Source organism: Chelonia mydas, chromosome 7 (assembly GCF_015237465.2).
Source record: "Chelonia mydas isolate rCheMyd1 chromosome 7, rCheMyd1.pri.v2, whole genome shotgun sequence".
NCBI lineage: Eukaryota > Metazoa > Chordata > Testudines > Cheloniidae > Chelonia > Chelonia mydas.
Genome location: NC_057853.1, coordinates 12,435,958 through 12,456,362, shown reverse-complemented (window position 1 = coordinate 12,456,362; position 20,405 = coordinate 12,435,958). Strand labels below are relative to the sequence as shown.

Sequence of the window (20,405 nt, the reverse complement as noted above, 5' to 3'; positions counted from 1 at the left end):
TTCTGGCGAACAGTGAGGCTTCCAGACTTGCTGTAACACCCTTGTTCCCAATCTTACGAGGCAGAAAGAATGAGACTTAAGGAGAGGGTCTGAGATGGTGCTGAACTTTATATTTGGGAGAAAGATACATGGGGGGGGGGGGAGAAATCAGGAAATAAATAGTGAGTGGGGGGCAGTTCATAGGGATTGGGTAGGGAGGTCCAGCAAGTACTGGAGAAGATGTGATCCAAAGATTTGGCTTCTGTTTATACGATTGGAGGTTTTATCAGACACTACTTTTGCCCAAACTAGCAAAATAATGCAGAATATTTTGTACACAGATGTTCTGAGGTTGTCCTCTCTGTCTTCAGTTTCCTATAAAGTGAAATTATTCTTGCTGATTTTGCTTTCAGTTCTGCTAAAATGTGAAAATCTACTGACATCTAACCTTTAGAAAATATTTTTTTAATCTTGAGATTAAGGCCCTGAAGCATCATTTATTGGGTTTTCCATGAAGAAGAATGTATCTGAAGCAATTTGCTCTGCTTGTACTTTGCAGGGGGGAAATACTTTATTAGTACTATGGTAAACATACATCTTCAGAATGTAAAGCTATCTTCTGTATAAATATCTTAATTCCAGGCTGTGAAACAGGGAAGTGAAATATATGTTATCAGAGACAGATGTGATTTAATATCTGAAAATATAAAGAATTCTACAACTGCTATGGAGATTCCTCCTTTCCCTCCCTAAGTCAGGGCCAAATAAAAGATATTACATGAGTCTTGTACAAAATACTCCACTATATTTTTTCTATTCAAGCATTTGTTAATATATTAAAAATATACTGTCTATTTCATGTGCTGTATTATACACTGCCTAAAAAGTCGGATATCTTGACTATAAAGCCATATCCACTTAAACCTGGGTCTTAAAATTAGTTTTCATAACTTAAGAATGGTGGGTGCTGGTCAATATTTGGTTGCGTTACCTACAAGCAAAACCAAACATACTGATAGAAGTGTGGCTATTGATTCAGTAGGTGTCGCTCCTCCAGCTGAATCAGCACCGAACCTATTGTGACAGACTGACAATAACTTGCAATATCCCGAATGAACTTTATCTAATTAAGTTTAACATCTTTGGAGTCCATAGTATTAAGAATGCAACTGTGTAGTGCGTTATATCTGGACGGTATTAGGAACTCCAAAGGACTTTTTGGAACAATACCTGTGAAGTGGATTTCTTAGGAAGTACCTGGGGATTACAAATGACCCACTTCAAATCCTCCTTTTTCAAGCTACCACCAGGGGAGGGGAAACCCATTGTCTATTAATTCTAGGAGCCGGTGAATTTCAGCTCAAAGACCCCTGCACTACATAAAGGGTGGAGTAAACATGAACCTGTGTTTATCATTTCAGAGTTTGCTTCAGACTATGGGGTGGGGGCTGGAGTGATGCCTATGCCATCCCAGACCAATCTTTGTTTCTTGATATCCCATATACAGTATGTAAAGGGCACCTTTAATGTGTGTCAAACAACTGAATTCAGGGCATTAACTGGGTCCTCATATAACCTAAATCCTTTACTCCTTGTGTCACTACTAGCATGGGGTGAAAATATCTATCACCCTTTCACAAACAAAAACCTATATACATTCAATTTCTTTAACCTTCCCTCTTCAACCATATTCTCCAGTTCTTATTACTTTGGCTGAGCAGTGATTCTTTTTGATATATTTTATAGAGTGAGAGTAAAATACATTTTATTTATATGTATGCGCTTCCTCAGGGCACCCTCATGCTCCCAATGAAGGCAATTGGACTTTGATCGCTGACTTCAATGGGAGTGAACGCAGGCTCATTCATTCAAACTCCCTGTACTGAAAAGACAGTTTAGTTGTTTTCAAAGTGTGAGAACACAAAATGGACCAGAGTGAAGAGGAAAATTAAGCTCAAGTTAAGTCTAATGCTGAACAATCCCCTCCTAACCTCCTCGCCCTCCTCCCTACGTTTTAATACTTTTTGCACAAAACAAAAAAATTAAGTTTTGGGTCTACGAATTGTCAGTAAACTACAAGGAGTCCACTGGCTACAGTTCTACATGGGAACGACAAAAAAATGTCAAATGCATTAGTATTATAGAAGGAGATGAGTGGCTATGCTTGTCTTCAAGCCCATTTGCTGAAGAAAGCATTTAATAATGACTGGCATCTAGAGCTGGTTTCACTTGTTAATAGTGGCATACTGTGTAAAAATGAGAAAAGTTTTGGAAGCACTTTCTTAACGTTGCCATTTTTGTGCCTCTAAATGTTTCCTCTGTAGTAATAAGAACTGTACCACATGTTTTATTAAAGTGCACTTTCTAAAAGATTATTTTAACGAGTAACAAAGGGTCCAATCCCACTCCTGTTGACATCAATGCCAAAACTCCCATTGCATCAATAAAAGCAGGACTGGGCTCAAAAACTTTACTGCCGAGCCCCTTTAAACCAATACCTAATTGAAAAAAGCTTCCAGTTTTTTTAATAGGCAACCTTCCCATTGTACTTTCAATTCATTGCTTCTGTGGTCTACCAAAAGGCAGCAAACTCCTAATAAATAAAACCACTGAAGGACATTATTTTCAGTTATGATAGTAACTTATAATAGACCACGCTGGGAAGGATTTACAAGACATTAAACTCTATGCTTTATTAACAACCAAAGGCCAGATTATGTTTCCATTTCCCCAGTGAATATCCAGAGTAACTCCTCTGAAGCCAGTTGATTAACATTAGTGAAACTGATTTGATTTAGCTTTCTTTCATATTAGAAGAAAAGTTTTATATTTTAGTAAATTAAACTCAAATCTCCTCTCTTTCTTGACTGAGAGTATGTCTACACTGCTTGCAGCTCATGGACACACTCCTAAGCTATCTTTAATTTAGTTAGCTCAGGTAGTGGAGCAGTGAAGCTACAGCAATGCATACTTCATCATGGACCAGCCTCCGTAATTCATTACCCAGAATTGCAAGCAGGTTTGAACAATCTGTGCTGACACACATGCTGCTGCAACTTCACTGCTCTGGCACCCAAGCCAGCTAGTTCAAAGTTAGCTCAGCTATGTCTACATAAACCGCAATCACACCCTGTGATTGCATTGTAGACATACCCTGTGGAGCAGCAGTTTCATTCAGCTTGGAAACTGAACCTAGTGCAGAAGGTGGCAGTTTGCCTGTTAAGTGGTGTGTCATGCCATGTGCACATGACTCCAAAATCTTCACTGGCTGTCTGTTAGTTTCCAGGTGGAGTTTAAAGGGTTGGTTGTGACTCATTAAACCCTATGGGTCTTCCAACTCCCACTGAAATATACTTCAGTGGGCGTTAGATCAGGCCCCAAGGGTAAGTCTACATGCAGCTGGGAGGGAGCCTCCCAGCCCAGGTAGACAAACTCACACTAGTGGGGCTAAGGATTGTACACTAAATGTAACTGTGTAGATGGTTGTGGCCCATGGGGCAGCTCAGGCTTGCAAGCCCACCCAACTCTCTGGGTCTGAGCTCAGGTGGCTAGCTAAAGTCTCTGCTGGAGCGACAATATTTACACAGGTTTCAGAGTAGCAGCCATGTTAGTCTGTATCTGCAAAAAGAAAAGGAGGACTTGTGGCACCTTAGAGACTAACAAATTTATTAGAGCATAAGCTTTTGTGAGCTACAGATGCATCTGATGAAGTGAGCTGTAGCTCACGAAAGCTTATGCTCTAATAAATTTGTTAGTCTCTAAGGCGCCACAAGTCCTCCTTTTCTTTTTGCAAATATTTACACAGCTATTATTAGCTCACTAGCTCCAGCCCCACCAGTGTGTCCCCATCTACCTGGGCTGAGGGGCGCTCTCCCAGCTGCAGTGTAGGCATACCCTAAATGACATAGGACCTGGCTAACTGAAAGCTGCCGCTCCTTTGTTATGTTAGCATGCTTTACAAGGGCCCTCCTACTTTGGAATTCACTCACTGCATTTGCTCAGACTGAGCTCAAATTCATTGACTTTAGAGTAAGCTGAAAATCTTATCTATTGGGGCGGATAGTTGGGGAAGGCTGGGGACTTCTCTTGGGAATGTGGATCTTTATCTCAGGGGATTTCTTTTTGGGGAGTTCTGAGATAGGCAAACAAAATTTCACTTAAAAGGGCCTCTGTGGTATGGAGAAAATTGGGCTATTTTTTGTTAATTGGACTGTATTATTAATAATGCTGAGGCTCCTACAGCTTGCTATTGTTTTACTCTATGTCTAAATCAAAACAAAGCAATATTAATATCTTTTACATAAGTATGAATTACAGAAATGTAAAGAAATATCAATATACTGTAAAGAACAATCCTACAGTGGCAGGGCTATTGACTAGATGATCATGTAGGTCTTTTCCATCTCTAACTCGCATGATTTTATGATACCACCTTTAAAAAATTAAGAGGAAGTGAAAGACTGAGCACTTTTTATACTATCTTCATAAAGCATTCTTCAAAGCATACATCTCCCCAACTAGTTCACCCATAGCCAGTGTCCAGCAACAAAGACTGACTCAAATTGGAGACTTAATCATTAACCAGAAATCACTTAGTGGGAAACAAATGCTTGCCTAATATGAGAGGTTTCATAGGCACCATGCTCATAGGCCCCTATTTGTTCATTAATATTCAAACAATAGATTCTGAGCAGAAACAGTATGCTTTTGTTTTCCAGTATGGCACATTCAGGATACAATGCTGAGTGCTTTATTATTGGGTGTGTTTCTCACCACGAGCAGAGAGCCAAGATGTCTCTTATGATGACAGGGTGAGTAGCTAAGTGGTGATTTCCAGACACCAGAGATTGTCAGATGACTGGTTACCAGAGACTATTCATTTCATAGCAGCCTCTTCCGAGTTCTCAGCACATGCACACATCTCTTTTGTACTATCTTTCTGTTTTTACATCTCAAGGCTTTCCAATAGTCCCTCTTTTAAATTTAGCAAGGCAACAATTCTGATCATATGCAAGAATACCCGGATCATCGGTCAAGTACTTCTAAATGTTATGCAGCAGATTACAAAAACCCAACGCTTTCGAGAAAGTCCACCTATTATAGCTGGAGGAATCATAATAGTATCCAAATTCTTCAACTTAATGAGGTACCATCACTTTGGGCCAACTCTTAATTCATATGGAAATTTTTCAAGCTTCAGGTCAGACTTGCAAAAGAGTTCTGTATAGCTCTAAAGCTTGTCTCTCTCACCAACATAAGTTGGCCCAATAAAAGATATTACCTCACCCACCCCATCTCTCTCATATCCTGGGAACAACACAGCTACAACAATACTACAAACAACAATGGAAAATATCCTAGGCGCCTAAGTCCCATTTTCAAAAGATACTTAGACATTAAGGTGCTAGAGCCACAAAGGGGACTCAAAGGTAGTGTCACAACACTTAACTTTTAGGCCCCTTTCCATCTAGGAGAATCCACAGTCCTGAATTAGACTCTTAGGCTCCGGTACAACGCATGGGAAGAATTTGGAACCTAAGAATGGGATTCACAGAAGCCAGCATGCTGAGCATGGAGCTGCCTATACTACAGTAGGAAATGCTGAGGGGAAAGGTAGGACTTAAGCCACACCCCGAAAGGGAATAAGGTATCTAACAGAAGGTGTCTCCTGCCGCTTGGGATCCATAGCAATGAATGCTTTCCAGGGGTTAGGCTCCAAAGCCAGGCCAGTCCTTTCTCACAAAAAATGAAGGAGAAAGAGCAGCTGCTGGTGGTGCCCACCCCTTATACCCAAAATCTCAGTGTACCTGGAAGGCAGAAGACCCAGGTTCAATTCCCTCCAAGTCCTTGAGGTGGAGCAGAGACTTGAACCACCTTTCCCATCTCCTAAGAATGCCCTAACCTCTCAGCTATATGGTAGGTGGCTCAAGATGTGAGGTTGCATCCCACTCTCTCCAGTTCCAGTCCCTTCTCCAATCAATATTTATGTATTTCATAGGCAATGGAACAGCTTCAACAGGCGAGCTTGAGAAAGACTCCTCCTGAACTTTCAGTGTGACTTAGGAGCGAAAATGCCTGAGGGTTAGATTTACAAAGGTATTTAGGCACCTAACGAGACAAATGTGTGCCTAATGGAATTGACAAGAGTGCCTAAGCAGGTTAGGTACTCAACTCCTATTAAGTTATTGGCCTTCACGCACTTGTGCAGTGGGGAGTGGGGAGCAGAGGGGTGGAAGAGTATAAGGAGACTGCCCCATCCCCAATCTGTGTGTTCACCTAATGGCCAGGTACAACTGCAGTTCCTATTCTCAGGAGAACACAGGGATCCTATGTCCTTCCTCACCTAGGCACACTTGGTGTCCCATAAAGGGCAAGGAGGGTCATGTGTAGGTCAGGTCATAGCTCTACTCCCTTATGTATGTGAGGTGGTGAAATAAACTACAACCCACGGAAGAGTGTGGCAATGAAAGAGCAGTCTCCATGTGCCTGGGAGCCCCTTCACTCCAAGCATTCTGGATCTCTGAGGTGCTTCAGCTGGGTCAGGGCTATCATTAGCCCACAGGGACAAGCAGAATTCTTATAAAGGATAGAGGATAAAGGGACAGGAAAACAACTGCCTTTTCCAAGTTTCCACTGCTGTCTCTTGCACCTACATCTTTCGTTCTTCTTCTCCAGGTGGGGAAGCAGAAAGGTAAATCCTAATTACCTAATCCTGCATTCTTTGTGTAAGCAGTGTCAGGATGAGCTCCACCCTGACATCTGGTGGTGAGGTGTGGCAAATTGTGGAAAAGAACTTCAGGGGCTGATCTCATTTGCATAGGCACACCCACCCCGCCTAGAATGAGGCCATAGCTGCCCAAATGGTCACTTTGGCTGCTGTGGGATCCCCAGTGTCTCTGTTATTGGGGCAGGAAGAATAAATTGTTATTACCCTGATTATGGTAACTGTGCTTGGAACTGTACTTGGCCTTTTGTTATGATGGAGGGACTCACCATCAACTAAGTAGCACTCGCTAGGCAAGGGTCATGGGTTCCAAAACTCTGTGAATGGAGAGAGACTGGGGACAAGTATTAATACTTGGTGGTATGGGCTTCTTGGTGAGGGCCTTACATGCTAATTGCACTTCCTCCTCTCTCCACTGTGGAATATCAGAGCTAATTTTGATTTCATTAGAAGTCTAGTTACAGGCTGCTGAGGTCACTTTGGGCTAATAGTGCACCAGCACTGATGCTCCCCTACTACAAGCTGACTTCACCAAAGAGCTGAACTGACTAAGAGATGAAATCACTGAGCGTTGTGTTAAGTAGTGGGGGAGCCTGAAGATATATTGTAGAGCAGTTCATAGGACGGCGGGAGCTGCTGGTGGGACGCGGAGCAGCTTGTAGACCGGCTGGTGGAGCAGTTCGTGGGATGGCAGGAGCTGCTTGTGGGCCGCAGAGCGGAGCTGAGCGAAGCAGTTCGTGGGGCGGCTGGCGGAGTGGAGCCCAGCCCTATGGATCTGTGGGGTGGTCAGCTTCAGATCATGTAAGGTACCTCTTACCTCCACCCCATCTCCACCCAGGTTGGGAGGTAAAGCTCTGTAGATAAACTTTTGAACTCTGGGGCTGCCCTGACCAGGGACGGAGACTTTTGGGTCATTGGACTTTTGGGACTTTGGGGTTGCTGGACTCAAGAACAAAAGGGAAAGGGCATGCCCTAATTTGCTTGGGGTGGATTTGTTGCTCATGGGTTGTGTTATGAATCCTGTTGGTGGTGTTTCCCCAACATAATGCCACATTGTTTCTCTCTGTTATTAAAAGGCTTTTTGCTACACTCAGACTAGGTGCTTGCGAGAGGGGAAGTATTGCCTCTTGGAGGTGCCCAGCGACGGTGGTATATATTTGTCCCAGGTCACTGGGTGGGGGATCGAGCCGGTTTGCATTGTGTTATTGGAATGGATCCCCTAGATATTGAACCCGGCCCTTGTTGCTGCCAACTCTGACGGGCAGAAGGGTTACATTTGTGCACCCAGAAATACCTGTGTAACCAATGGGAGCTTTGAGTGTGCAAAGAATACTAGGCCAGATTCTAAGGGATAAATCCTCCCTGCATAGAACTCCTATAGTCTTCAATGAGAGAGCTCTGCACACACAGGAAGCTTTGGATGACTGGCTCCTAGCTGCTGACTGTAGGGCCATTTCTAGACAAATTATAATATTTGACTATACTGATGGACATGCTATGTTTGCTTTCCAAAGACAATGAATCTCACAGCACACATTGCATGTGAATAGACATTTTCTTTAAGGGCATTTTATTCAAATTACTAAGACTTACTGGACCCTTTTTGACACACAAGTTTGCACCACTTTAACGAACAATGTGTTTTTAGTGAAACTAGTGCAAGTTTGTAAGTCAATTATTTTAATTTCGCTTCATCCAATAAAAAACTGAACTGACACATGAGTAAAAAGAAAAGGAGTACTTGTGGCACCTTAGAGACTAACCAGTTTATTGGTTATTATTATTATTAATTGGTTAGTTTCTAAGGTGCCACAAGTACTCCTTTTCTTTTTGCGAATACAGACTAACACGGCTGCTACTCTGAAACCTGACATATGAGTGTATATACAGAGGTTTGCATCGGTTTAAAAACAAAGTTAAACTGGTGGAACATCAGTACGTGGACAAGGCCTTAGATTGTTAATCACTGCAGATGTGACCTTTTGTATTGAGGCCTTTTTTATTAATGTACAGTAGTCACAATTACCACAAGACAGCAAAATCTTTGTCTGCTTCTATCTACAGATGATTTATTATTACTACTCCTATTGTAAAAGCCTACACTTTGGGACGAGGAGGAAATCCATATGGAAACAATGAACAGTGAAATGAAAAAAAAAGGAGGAAAAAAAGTGTCCACTTATACAGATATTAAGCCATGTAACTTTTGGATAAAATCCTGATTTAATTTGCTATACATGGAGTCAGGACTCAGGAGCACTTTTGCAAAGCACAAGCGATTGGAAAGGAAAAACTGAGGACTGATACTAACAAGAGCTGGCATACTGCCGCGGTCCAGGTTGACCACAGTGCACAGGGACTGCAATTATGAACACTGCCTGTAACGGCACAATCAGATTGATCCAGCTTGTTTTGTTTGTTCATTTCTGGAAAATGTCAGTTCAGCTAATTCAATCAGAAATGCATCAGGCAGTCAGAATGGGTTTTCAAACGGTCAGAAAACAAAATAATTTCCCATAATTTAAAGATTGAAAAGCTCCTGATGCCTCATGGAAAAAAATATTGAAAATAATAATAATTTAGTTTACAAAGCATTTCTGTTCATATAATCAAATTTCTTATGTAAGTCTCTTCCCTGTTTATTACTATCATCATTCATAGAAAATTACAGTATCCCATTTTTCAGATTGTAGTTTGCTCATTTCTCAAACTGTTTAACAACTCACCATTTCAACCATAATTTGGGGGAAAAAACTCCAGCAAACCTGGAGATAAATGAGAGGGGCGGTTCTCAGCGAGGGGCCCCTGAGGGCAGGAAGCTGAAGCCCAAGCCCTGCCGCCTGGAGCTGAAACTGAAGCCAAAGCAACTTAACTTTGTGGGGCCCCCTGTGGCACGGGGCCCCTGGGCAATTGCTCTGCTTGCTACCCCCTAACCCTGGCCCTGGCTTTCAATCTACTGGATATGCAGAAAAACAACTGTTGTGGCACAGGTGGGCTGTGGAGTTTTTTATAGCAGGTTGGGGGGGGGGCTCAGAAGGAAAATGGTGGAGAACCCCTGAATTAGAGCATACCTTTAAATAACCTTCTGAGGAGGACGTCAGTCAGTCTTTAGGTTGAGAAAGAGTTGCATGAATTGGCCTCAGGATTTATCTAAAATAATTGTCAAAGGTAAATTTATTAGTTAACTCCTTTAATGCCATAGGATGCAAATCATCCAGATGAGCCAACTGTATATGTAAATGTTCAGCTTTTCCAAGCATTCCCTTTCTTGCTTTTTAGCACTAGTTATTTTTAATGGCTCTTCATTACTTTCTAACTGTACAAACCTTATTTCCTTTATTTTTCCACTTAAGGATAGATTTACAAATGCCAAACAAATATTTACAATCTAATGCAATGATTAAGCAATGGCTAAGAGGTTTCCTGGGCCATGCCAATGTTTATTTTATTATTTATATGTACACGTGTGTGCAATGGGCAGTGTCAGACAAACTTAATTATAGATGATGCTAACAGCCCAGTCTATTTTAGGTGTGTGCACGCACGTGTGCGCACACACACACCCACACACATGGCTTCCCAATATAAAACCCTGTCTTCAGTTTCTTAAATCTTTGCAAAAGTACCAGTTTGGATTGAAATTTTCCATGCTGCTTGTCTCCCTCAGATTTATTATTATTAGAAAACTTCAGCCAAAACAGTCAGTCATTTCCAAGAACAAGGCAAGGGGAAAATATGTTGTTTTGCCCATGTTGCAAATGTTCTTTGAAATGCTCTAGCACCCACATATTTTGGAGAAGACTTGAAAATTGGTCCAGGGCATGGCCTATGTGTCAGGGATGTGCTGTCCCCATGAAAATCCACCCAAATTCAGACAAGTTCTACACCATTGAAAAATAGCCATTCACACTCTCTCAACAGAGACTTACTAGAACTTCACAGAAAAAGTGTTGACGATACCATCCTATGGGTACAAAGGTCTAGCTACTCAAAGGTCCTAATGCTGACCATCCTGCGTGCACCATCCCCACAGAGCAACTGGGCATCTCCATCCCCTCACATCTCCTACTGTGGACCAGACTGTACATGGCCCATCCCCACAGAGCTACTGAGCATGCTCCAGCCCAGGGCAACAGGGACCCAGAGAACTTTTCCTAGTAATATAACAAGTTGGGCTAGGGCCAGACCCTAGAACCAAGAGAATAAAGCCTGCATCTCCGGTGCTCTCAATAACCCCCTTGCTGGTGGCCAGGCAGCAGTGAGAGGAGATTTATCCCCTCGATTCAGATGAGATTGTATCAGAATGGTTGGGGGAGATGAGAGGAGCAGATTGGGACAAGGAGTCTGGTGATATTGGGAGGGGAAAGAGAGAAACTGTGAATGGGAGGTGGAGGAGGGACACAGACTGGCTGGCAAGTGGACTGGGCCTAGTTGGGCAAGGAAGCTAGGACTGGGAGCTGGTGCAGTGAGCAAAGACTGGACAAGGAGACTGGAACTGGGAGTGCAGGGGGAGGGTAAGCTGGAACTTAGAATGAGAGAATGAAATGAGGAGCACTTGGCTGGTGGGGAGACACAGAGATCAAAGCTAGGGGGAAGGTGGGGTACTGGGACTGGGCAGACAAAGAGACTAGGACTTGGAACCAGTGTGGGGGAGAATGTAGGTTGCAGGGGAGGAGAGGCACATCTTAAAAGTAGCTGGGGTGCTGGGGAAGAACTGCGACCTGGCAGGCAAAAGACTAGGACAAGGAATCAAGTGGAGCATGTGCGCTAGACAGATTGGATGAGGAGCATAGGGAGGAAGACTAGGGCTGAGAGACAATGAAAGGGAAACGGAGAGAAATATATCAAACAAGGGACCAGGAAGGAGAACTGGGGCTGGCTGGGCAAGGAGACTGGGGGCAAGGAGCTGGTGTGGGAATGACACTGGGACTGGTTTGTCAAGACGACTTGGCCTGGGTGTTGGGAAAATGAGACGGGAAGTTAGTGTGGAGAATGGAACTTGAACAGTGAGCCTGGGGAGGGAGACTAGGACTGGCTGGACAAGGAGACTGGGATGAGAAGCCTGAGGCGTGGAAATTGGGACAAGGAGCATGGGCAGGGAAGAGACAAGACTGGGCCAGAGACAGGTTGGAGAGAATAGGATAGAAGGGGTTGAGCTTGGGAGGAACAGCCAGAAGAATTTGTGCCCCCTCTGGAGCCTGGAATGAGAGCTAATATTACATGATCACATACTGGCTTCTTCCCATGCCCCCCACAACAAGACCCCTACCTCATTCAATGCCTAGGGAGGGCCTGCTCTGGGGGTGAATTAGGGTTGTGTACTGAAGGAGCCTGTTTCCTGTAGGACCCCTGCCTCATTGCTGCAGAATCTGGAAGGTTTGTAGTAACTAAGGCAGGGGACCTCAGGAAGAAAGAACATTCTCATGGATAAGACAACTGAATGCTACCCTGGAGAATTGGCTTCTATTCCTGCTTCTGCCACAGAACTCCTGTGTGATGTTAATCAAGTCACTTAAATTGAAACCAAGCTTTCCTGAGTTGGTCACTAATTGTGTGTTCCTCATTTTCTGGGTGCCCAACCTGAGATGCCTCAGGCTTGATTCGAAGTCAATCTGAGCATTCAAAACTGCAAGTGAAATCAGTGGGAGCTGGGCTTGAATATAGAGATTGCTATAGTACTAAGTATTCCCAGGCATCTCAGATTGGGCACCCAAAATTAGTGGATCCTAATGACCTTAATCTCTCTGTGCATCAGTTCCCCATCTGTAAAATGGGAATATCATCCCCCACAGGGATGTGAAAATAAATTAATTAATCCTTATGAAGTACTTAAATAATATAATAATGAGCACTATAGACTGAGGAAAGTAATAATTCTTTCTTCAGAACAGGGTTTGAATAGCAGGCAGGCAGTAAGGGCCACATAGAGATCAACAAGGATAATACAAAACATTGAATAACTGCTCATTAACTGAGTACAGTTCATCCTGTGCACTGAATGAGGCAGAGGTCCTGTGGAAAAAAAACAGTATGATCATGTCACTAAATACTGGGTCATAATGCATATGCTCAAGGGAGCCAGATTATGGCTGCAAAGGTGGCCTTAATTCTGGCATTGCCTAACTTTTGAGTGCTTGACTTTTCGGCCTCAATAATGTTGTTTTAATGTAGTTTTTCTGTTTATATATACACACACAAATCTAAAAACCTCATTCTAATTCAACTAATGAAGATTAATTAAGAGATAAAAAGCATTTCATGTAAGCCTTGCGGTGGATGAATTAACTACAATTAATTTTAAAAAGATAGTAATTTAGTTCAAAGAGTCATTTTTTCGCAGTAAATTAAAAGAAACTACCTTGAGAACTGTTATACACACACGCACACACACACACACCCCGTGCATACTTTTTGTGAAAATGTTTTTATTGGTTGAAAAGCAGTTTTTGTACAAAAATATTGATCAAAAATGTTGGCCAGCACTAATATCTAAGTACATAGGCACAGCTACACATAGTTCATTTTTATGTCTCCTGTCAATTTACTGTTTAAAAATTTCTATTTCATTCAACAAATTCAGGCAGAAAAAAATGTGTACAGTACCAGTTGAGAAAAACCCCTGTTCATCTAGGAAGGGAGAGCAAATACAGCAATAAGAAGGAATTCTTCTGCCTCCACTATGCTCCATGGAACAGAGCCCTCTGGAGTTCCACAGAATATTCAAATTCCATTGCCATAGAGCTCAACTGGAAATGGGAGCTGGGGGAGCTTCCCTACTCAGTGGTTGCTGTGAAGTGACTACATGGCCCTTGAATGCTGCCTTTCCCCTTTGTCACCAAAGGAGATTAGGACGACACACACAGCCACTCCAACTCTCTGGAGCTGGGGGGAAAGTCACTGCAACTGACTGTCAGTCAAATGTCCCTAGACACTTATGAGTTAAATAGGAATAGTGGCCAACAGGTACAGAATGGAGCTTTCAGCTCGAGTGAGGAATTTCCCCAGGCCCCAGGAAAATGAAGGGCTGTGGTCACAGCAATGCCCCCTGCTCACCTTCCAGCTTCCCACATGCACAATCACTGTATACCACCTTGTTCCCTACTCCTACTTTCTTTCTTCACGCTCCATCTAAGTGACCTCAGAGATTTTCTCCAGTCCCACATGACTTCCACAAGGAAGAAGGCAGGGAAGGACCTGTAGAGAGCTGGCAATTGGCACAGGAAGCATGTTTGTATTAGTTAGCACCCCCATAAATCAGCTCCCTGGATTGTGACTGCAAAACTAGTGTTGAGATGCTCGGTGGCTCTGTCTGCTGGCGCTAGTCTATTAATCTTCAGGACAGACCAGGTCAATGCAGAGTCTACGAAGAGTTACGGTGCTAATAGAGCCCCTTATAAAACAAAAGCAGGATCTGCTCTTTTAACCATGGAGGATCAAATTCTGCACTTATTGAACCCCATTTGTGCTCCAGTCCAGTTGTACGTCAGCACAGAGCCGAGCACAAATTCTAATTTGTGACTGAATATACAGAACAGAGACTGACTGTCATCGGAGGAGAAAGTTAGGTGCATTTATCATGAATAGCAGGGGATCTTATAGAGTTTCTTGTGGGGGGGAGGGGAAGGGAGCAATATAAATGATATTAGCAGTATTTTGCTTTCTAAGTGAAGAGGGAATATCATACCTACCGGTAATTGCAAAAAAGGAACCTAAGAGCTTCCACTTGAATTTTCTTTTATGGGACAGTCTGCATATATTTTTTGGAAGTGGATACATCCCTTCATAAACTCATTTCTTTATAGAGCCAAGGCCTCATAATGAGCTATTTTGATCCAGTTAATTAGCAGCTTCCATCCTCACGACTTTGATTAAAACAAGTGCGATTCTAAGGTTGACAGGAGGCAGTAAGCTAATTCATTTGACTAGCTTTGAGCTCATTAAAAGTTGGGCTGAAATATGCCCGAAGTCAGAAAGAAAAAAATTTTAGTGGTCTCATCAAGACTGTCTCTAGTGCAAAACATAGCATTTAAAAAAAAAAATCATATGAAGCAAAACTGGCCGTCTCTGCTCAACATAGTGCTAGGTTTGTAACATGGTAGGTGTTTTGCAGCTCAGATCAGAGATGTATTATTAGAGCTTTGTGCTTGAGTTTGCTCAGCACCTGTGTGCAAAATGTCTTTCTTAAATCAACGTTGCCAGTCTTATTTTACTGATACTCACATTCAAAAAAAGGAAGAAAAGAACAAGTTTCATCTCCAATTTCACTGCCTTGTATGTAATACACATAAGCAAGAGCAATATGTGATGTGTTTCTCAAAGGCTGCTTTGATTATATATATTTCATTTATACTCTTTTTTGTTTGGTGCAAAGGTACTTAACTCTGATGTTTACTTCTACCAGTTGCTCATTTGAGGGAGGATGTATTAGACTTTGATCAGGAGCTTTGATTTATTATAGTCACTGTTTGATCAGTTACTTGCCCCATGAGTATTTGATCTACTTGGTAGCCTTTCCTATTTCATTTAAATTCTTTGTTCTATACACACACCCCATTTTGTTTGTTTTGTTGTTAGGGTTTTGAGGGCTTAAAGACTCATTCAGCTCAACAACAAGCTTTTTTTTTCTAAAAATTGATTTTTTTTTTAAATAATTTGGCAGAGTTATAAACTGCTGTTCTTTGGAATTTTCCATTAGCATGGCCTGCTCTGGATTTCCTTAGGGCAAAAAGTCATTCCAGTGAGAGGGTATGTAATTTGCTTTCTTCATTGACTTTTCCTCTGGTGATTTGTATTGCTGTGTTGCATATTCTTACTGATTTTTCTTGGTTAACCCCAAAATATTCAACATTTCCATATGGTTCTTTAGAGACATGCTTATTTCAGTATCTAAATAGGATTCCAGGTTTCAATTTTTTGAAAACAACATACAAGCTTTCAGGGGATTTGTTTCATGTATTTTGGCAGTTGTATTTTTCTGTTATTTCACGAACATCTATGTATTTGATTTATAGTATATTAGCAATCTACTTTCTGTCTCTCTTTATGCATCTATCTGGTGCAGATCTCTATGGAAAAAACACACAAAAATGCTATTCTTTCATAGGTTCCAAGGCCAGAAGGGAGCATTGTGACCATCTAGTCTAACCTCCTGTATAAAAGAGGTCATAGAACTTCCTCAAAAATAATCCCTAGAGCAAAGCTTTTAGACAAAATATCCAATCTTAATTTTAAAAAATTATCCATGATGGAGAATCCACCAAGACCCATGGTAAGTAGTTCCAATCATTAATTACTCTCACTGTTAAAAATTTACACCCATTATGTACCCTAATAATGAAATATATCAAACTCATTAATACTTAATAAAAATAATAATCATAAATGCCATTTTAAAATTGATTTTATACGGCACATTAAAAACTTGATGGCTCAGGAGATTGATAATAAGAGAGTGTCTTTCTTCTCAAGGTCATCAATTCAAACTCAGTTCAGGCTGGTAGTGATTGAAAGTTGCTTGATGGTGGATGTTAGCGATCCTAGTCCAGTTTCTAATGGATAGCTGCTTGCCAAAGCACAATTTGTGCTAGCTGGCACCTTTGTTGGAATTCTCAGCATAGAGGCTGAAAACTGAATGGGGTTTTGGACTACCCTCATTAGTCCCTTCAGGCCTGGCTTGCTGGTGCAGTGTGGGGAAGCTTGGACTGACATTGTCTGATCCAGAGTAACAGCCGTGTTAGTCTGTGTTCGCAAAAAGAAAAGGAGTACTTGTGGCACCTTAGAGACTAACCAATTTATTTGAGCATAAGCTTTCGTGAGCTACAGCTCACTTCTCACGAAAGCTTATGCTCAAATAAATTGGTTAGTCTCTAAGGTGCCACAAGTACTCCTTTTCTTATTGTCTGATCCATAACTGTTTGGTATCTCAACAGAGCACTTCACTCACTCATTTGACAATGTACTTTTGCAGCTGTTGTGTGTCAAATAAAAGCATTCAGGCTCTATATTGAGTAAGCGGATAGATACCTCCTTTCATAACTTGGAACAACTATTTGCTTGCACTCTATCATGTTTACCAGCAAATAAACCAGGTCACATATTGTGTTATTTTACCAGCCAAATAAAACCTTGTCCTAGGATAAAGCCTCGAGAATGCTGATCAGCATAATGTCCCTTGTCCCAGTACAATGTCCTTGAAATGTTATAAACATATATAAATGTTCAAACTTACACAATGTGCCATTGGCTGTAGTCCTTGCCTGGTGGAAATCATTGGTAGGCAAATCTTTTATGTTTTCCTTTAGTTTGATTTTTAATGCCAAATGAGGCCTTTTGTTTCAAAAAAGTAGCTCACTGGGCTAAATTTTCAAGATCTTCCAAAACGCACCCTCAACGTTTCTTTTGCTCTCATATTTTGCACATGCAAAACTCAACACTTGCAGGTTGGGTAGCTGTGCATACATCTACTGTGAAAGCACAAACCACTTGTTTGCAAGTGCATACGTGAAAGGTCGACAGGTGTAAGTGGGAATGAGTACATAAAACATGTGACTTCTAGTGTTATATAGTGGAAAGACATTTCCTCAGTATTCTGCATATGAAACCCAAATGTTCTTGCATATTTAATCTAAAAACAACTTCCCTAATGATTTGTAACTTAGACAAACATCTCCTTTCACACAACTCCTGATAACAGGTATGTTCAGAAGCATCTAAGTGACTTAGGAACCTAAGGTAAAATTTTCAGAGGTGCCTAAAGTCCCAGAGACATAGGATCTCTAAAGCCTAAATCACTTTTGAAAATGCAACTTACATGCTTTTGAAAATGTTGACCCAACATCTTATATAGCTAAGGGTGAAATTTTCCCTGTACAAATGATCTACACAAGGCTTTATGCACCACTACAGCCCCACATCTCAGGCCAGTCTGTGCAATTAGGGCACAACTGTGGACCGGTGTGATTCATACTTGTGCTACTCCAGGGGTAGTTTGGGAGGGGTTTGGTCTCCCTGGGGAGTGCATTCACCACACCATCTTTTAGGACTGTAAATTGTATGATCTCCACTGTTCAGCTGTTGGAGGGCGTATATGGCTATGATCTTGTGCAGGTATAAATTTCACCCAAAGGCTTCCATCTTTGACATCCTTGTGTTCAAATCCAAGTTTGTGGAGAGATGTGTGTATGATGGGGCTGATAAATTTTATCAAATTCCTTCAGACCACATATGCATCCTCATTGTTCTGATGTAGCTGAGGATAGACAATGGCATGGGATAGAAAATCTACTTTTCCCCAGCATGTAGTCAGGTGTTCAACCAACAGATAGCTCAGTACCTAGGATTATAAGGAAGACTGGTGGGTTTGATTAGAGAACCTCTTCTTGGGTTGCAAACACTAAACAGCCCTAGTCATTTCACTACTGTCTTAAGGCGTTCGCATTAAATACTGATCTGGATTTAAGCATATTTTCAAGTGTGGAAGAATCCTGAATGCATCAGTTAAGGTCTTTAGCCCACATGATATATCTCAATGAGATCAATTTTCAAAGATAACTGTGTGAAGAACCGGCTGAAGGATTTTTCCCTTAATGCCTTAATTCATTCGCTATTATAGTTATGATAACCTTATGCAGGGCACTTAAGCTCAATTTGCCCTATATCAGTTGGGGTTGAGGGGGGTGTTAATAAATGAGCCATTTTTCCCAAGACCAAAGCTACTCACTTTCTTAGGCAAGTTGTTTGCTTTCTTAAGCATGCAGAAAAGGACATATCAATATTTCACATCATAAATACGGTTACATGAATCATGCCCTGATTCAGGGGTTCTCAAGCTTTTTCTTTCTGAGGCCTCCTCAACATGCTATAAAAATTCCATCACCCACCTATGCCACAATAACTGGTTTTCTGTATACAAAAGCCAGGACTGGCATTAGTGGGTAGCAAGCAGGGCAAGCAAGTCCAGGGCCCCATGCCACAGAGGGCCTCGCAAAGCTAAGTTGCTCTGGCTTCAGCTTCAGCCCCAGATGGCTAGGCTTGGGGCCCTGGACTTCAGCCCCATGCAGTGGGGCTTCAGCTTTCTGCCCTTGGCTCCAGTGAGTCTGATGCTGGCCCTGCTTAGAGGCCACCCTGAAACCTGCTTATGGCCCCCCACAGGGAGCCCTGGTTGAGAACCACTGCCCTGATTTAGAAAGAACACTAACTTTTAAGCTGTCAACTACAAATGTTTATTAACAACTGCCTTTTGAAAGAGATTAGCATCGTGAACTCTGAATAAAAGAAAACTGTTACAATCACGCTTTCTTTCATTTATAATGAATCAAAAGCCCTGTTATAATTCTACTAAACTACTATGAACAGAAATAGAAAAAAAACCTAAAGAGTTTGTCTGAACATATATATCCCTATGTGGCATGGTTTTATAGCATATATTAACACGGGTTCATGCTGTGGTCATGCAGTGCAGAGGGGTCACTTATCAGATTGTGCATTGAAAACAGTGTAAACACAATTTGGGGAATCGGCACATAAAAGAGAGAGAGGAGCAATGAAAAATGTAAAAGGAGAGAAAAAAGAAAAGTGGAGCATTCCCTGAACACATGTTTCTGACATCCTAAACCAAGTTCATGGTTGGACCCAGGTGTATGACTGGGTACATGGACAATAAAGTTAGGTAACATTTGCAATTACCTAACATCCAAAGAGCTAGAATATAAAAAAATATAGTTAAGGTTACACTTAGAATTCTTTCCCAATGTCACCTGCTCCAACTTTGTAAATATTTCTCTTGTTCAGATGAAGCATTCTAGACTGGGCTTCGGTTTCATGGTCAAGGGTTCAGAAAAATCCATTCATACATTTTTGAGTTACATCAGGAGGAATAGAATATATTTTCCAATCATAAAGACGGGAAAAAAAATTCATGCTCTTTATTCTTGCTTAACCAAATTATGGCCAGCCTTTACATATTGACTTTTCCAGGTGGCTAGTCCTGAATGAGGACTAATTTGCAGCCTAATTTACAAACAAAGAAAGGAAATGAACTTCACTGCTCACACCTCTTATTTTTATTTGTTTTTTTTTAATAATTATCTGAATCAAGACACAGAATTGGAACATACCTAACCTTCGCTGAAGTCCAGATTCAGATAGCATTTGAAATGAGCTCTGCAGCTTGGTCCTATATCTACTATGGTTATTTTGGACTTATAACATAAAAGGGTAGCTTTTATTTAGCATATGACTTGACATTTACTGGCTGGAAAGATCAAAGGTTTGTCAATGGGTTGACTCATATGATGAACACTGGTTTCTTTTTAAAAAGACAAAGTGCATGTTACCAGCAAATGAAGTATTTTGCAGTTCACTAAAGTAGGGAAAGTGAGCTTCAAAACAGACAAATAAGAAGCGAGTTCTCAGCCCTCATTCTCTCTGTGTCATTGTTTGCATTAGCGAAGGCTGGGGAGTTGAATAAAGAAAATCCCATAAATGGCATTTCAAAAGTTAAGGGGTAAATCCTCAGCATGATATGTGATATATATGATATGATACATGGATTTTGCCACATGGCCTCTATTAAGGTGAATAGGAGTTGCACAGTTAAGTCTCTTCATACTGAAAACGTAATCCCAATTTCTTTTTTATTTTATTTAATTAGTCACAATATAAATGGCAACAAAAATATAAATTTAAATTCAAAGCTAAGAAA

General features: G+C 41.4%; 1 protein-coding gene across 16 annotated transcripts in view; it reads right to left on the bottom strand.

Annotated features, from left to right (window-relative positions):
• CHL1 (cell adhesion molecule L1 like) overlaps positions 1-20,405 on the bottom strand; it is a 194,568-nt gene that overhangs the window by 123,833 nt on the left and 50,330 nt on the right. For 3 of the 16 annotated variants that reach the window (XM_037904185.2, XM_037904188.2, XM_043551569.1), the window contains exon 3: positions 9,775-9,853. The exons of the other annotated variants lie outside the window; for them this stretch is intronic. The gene's annotated coding sequence lies outside the window, so the exon portion shown is untranslated. The remainder of the gene's footprint in view (positions 1-9,774; positions 9,854-20,405) is intronic. 16 annotated transcript variants of the gene reach the window in all.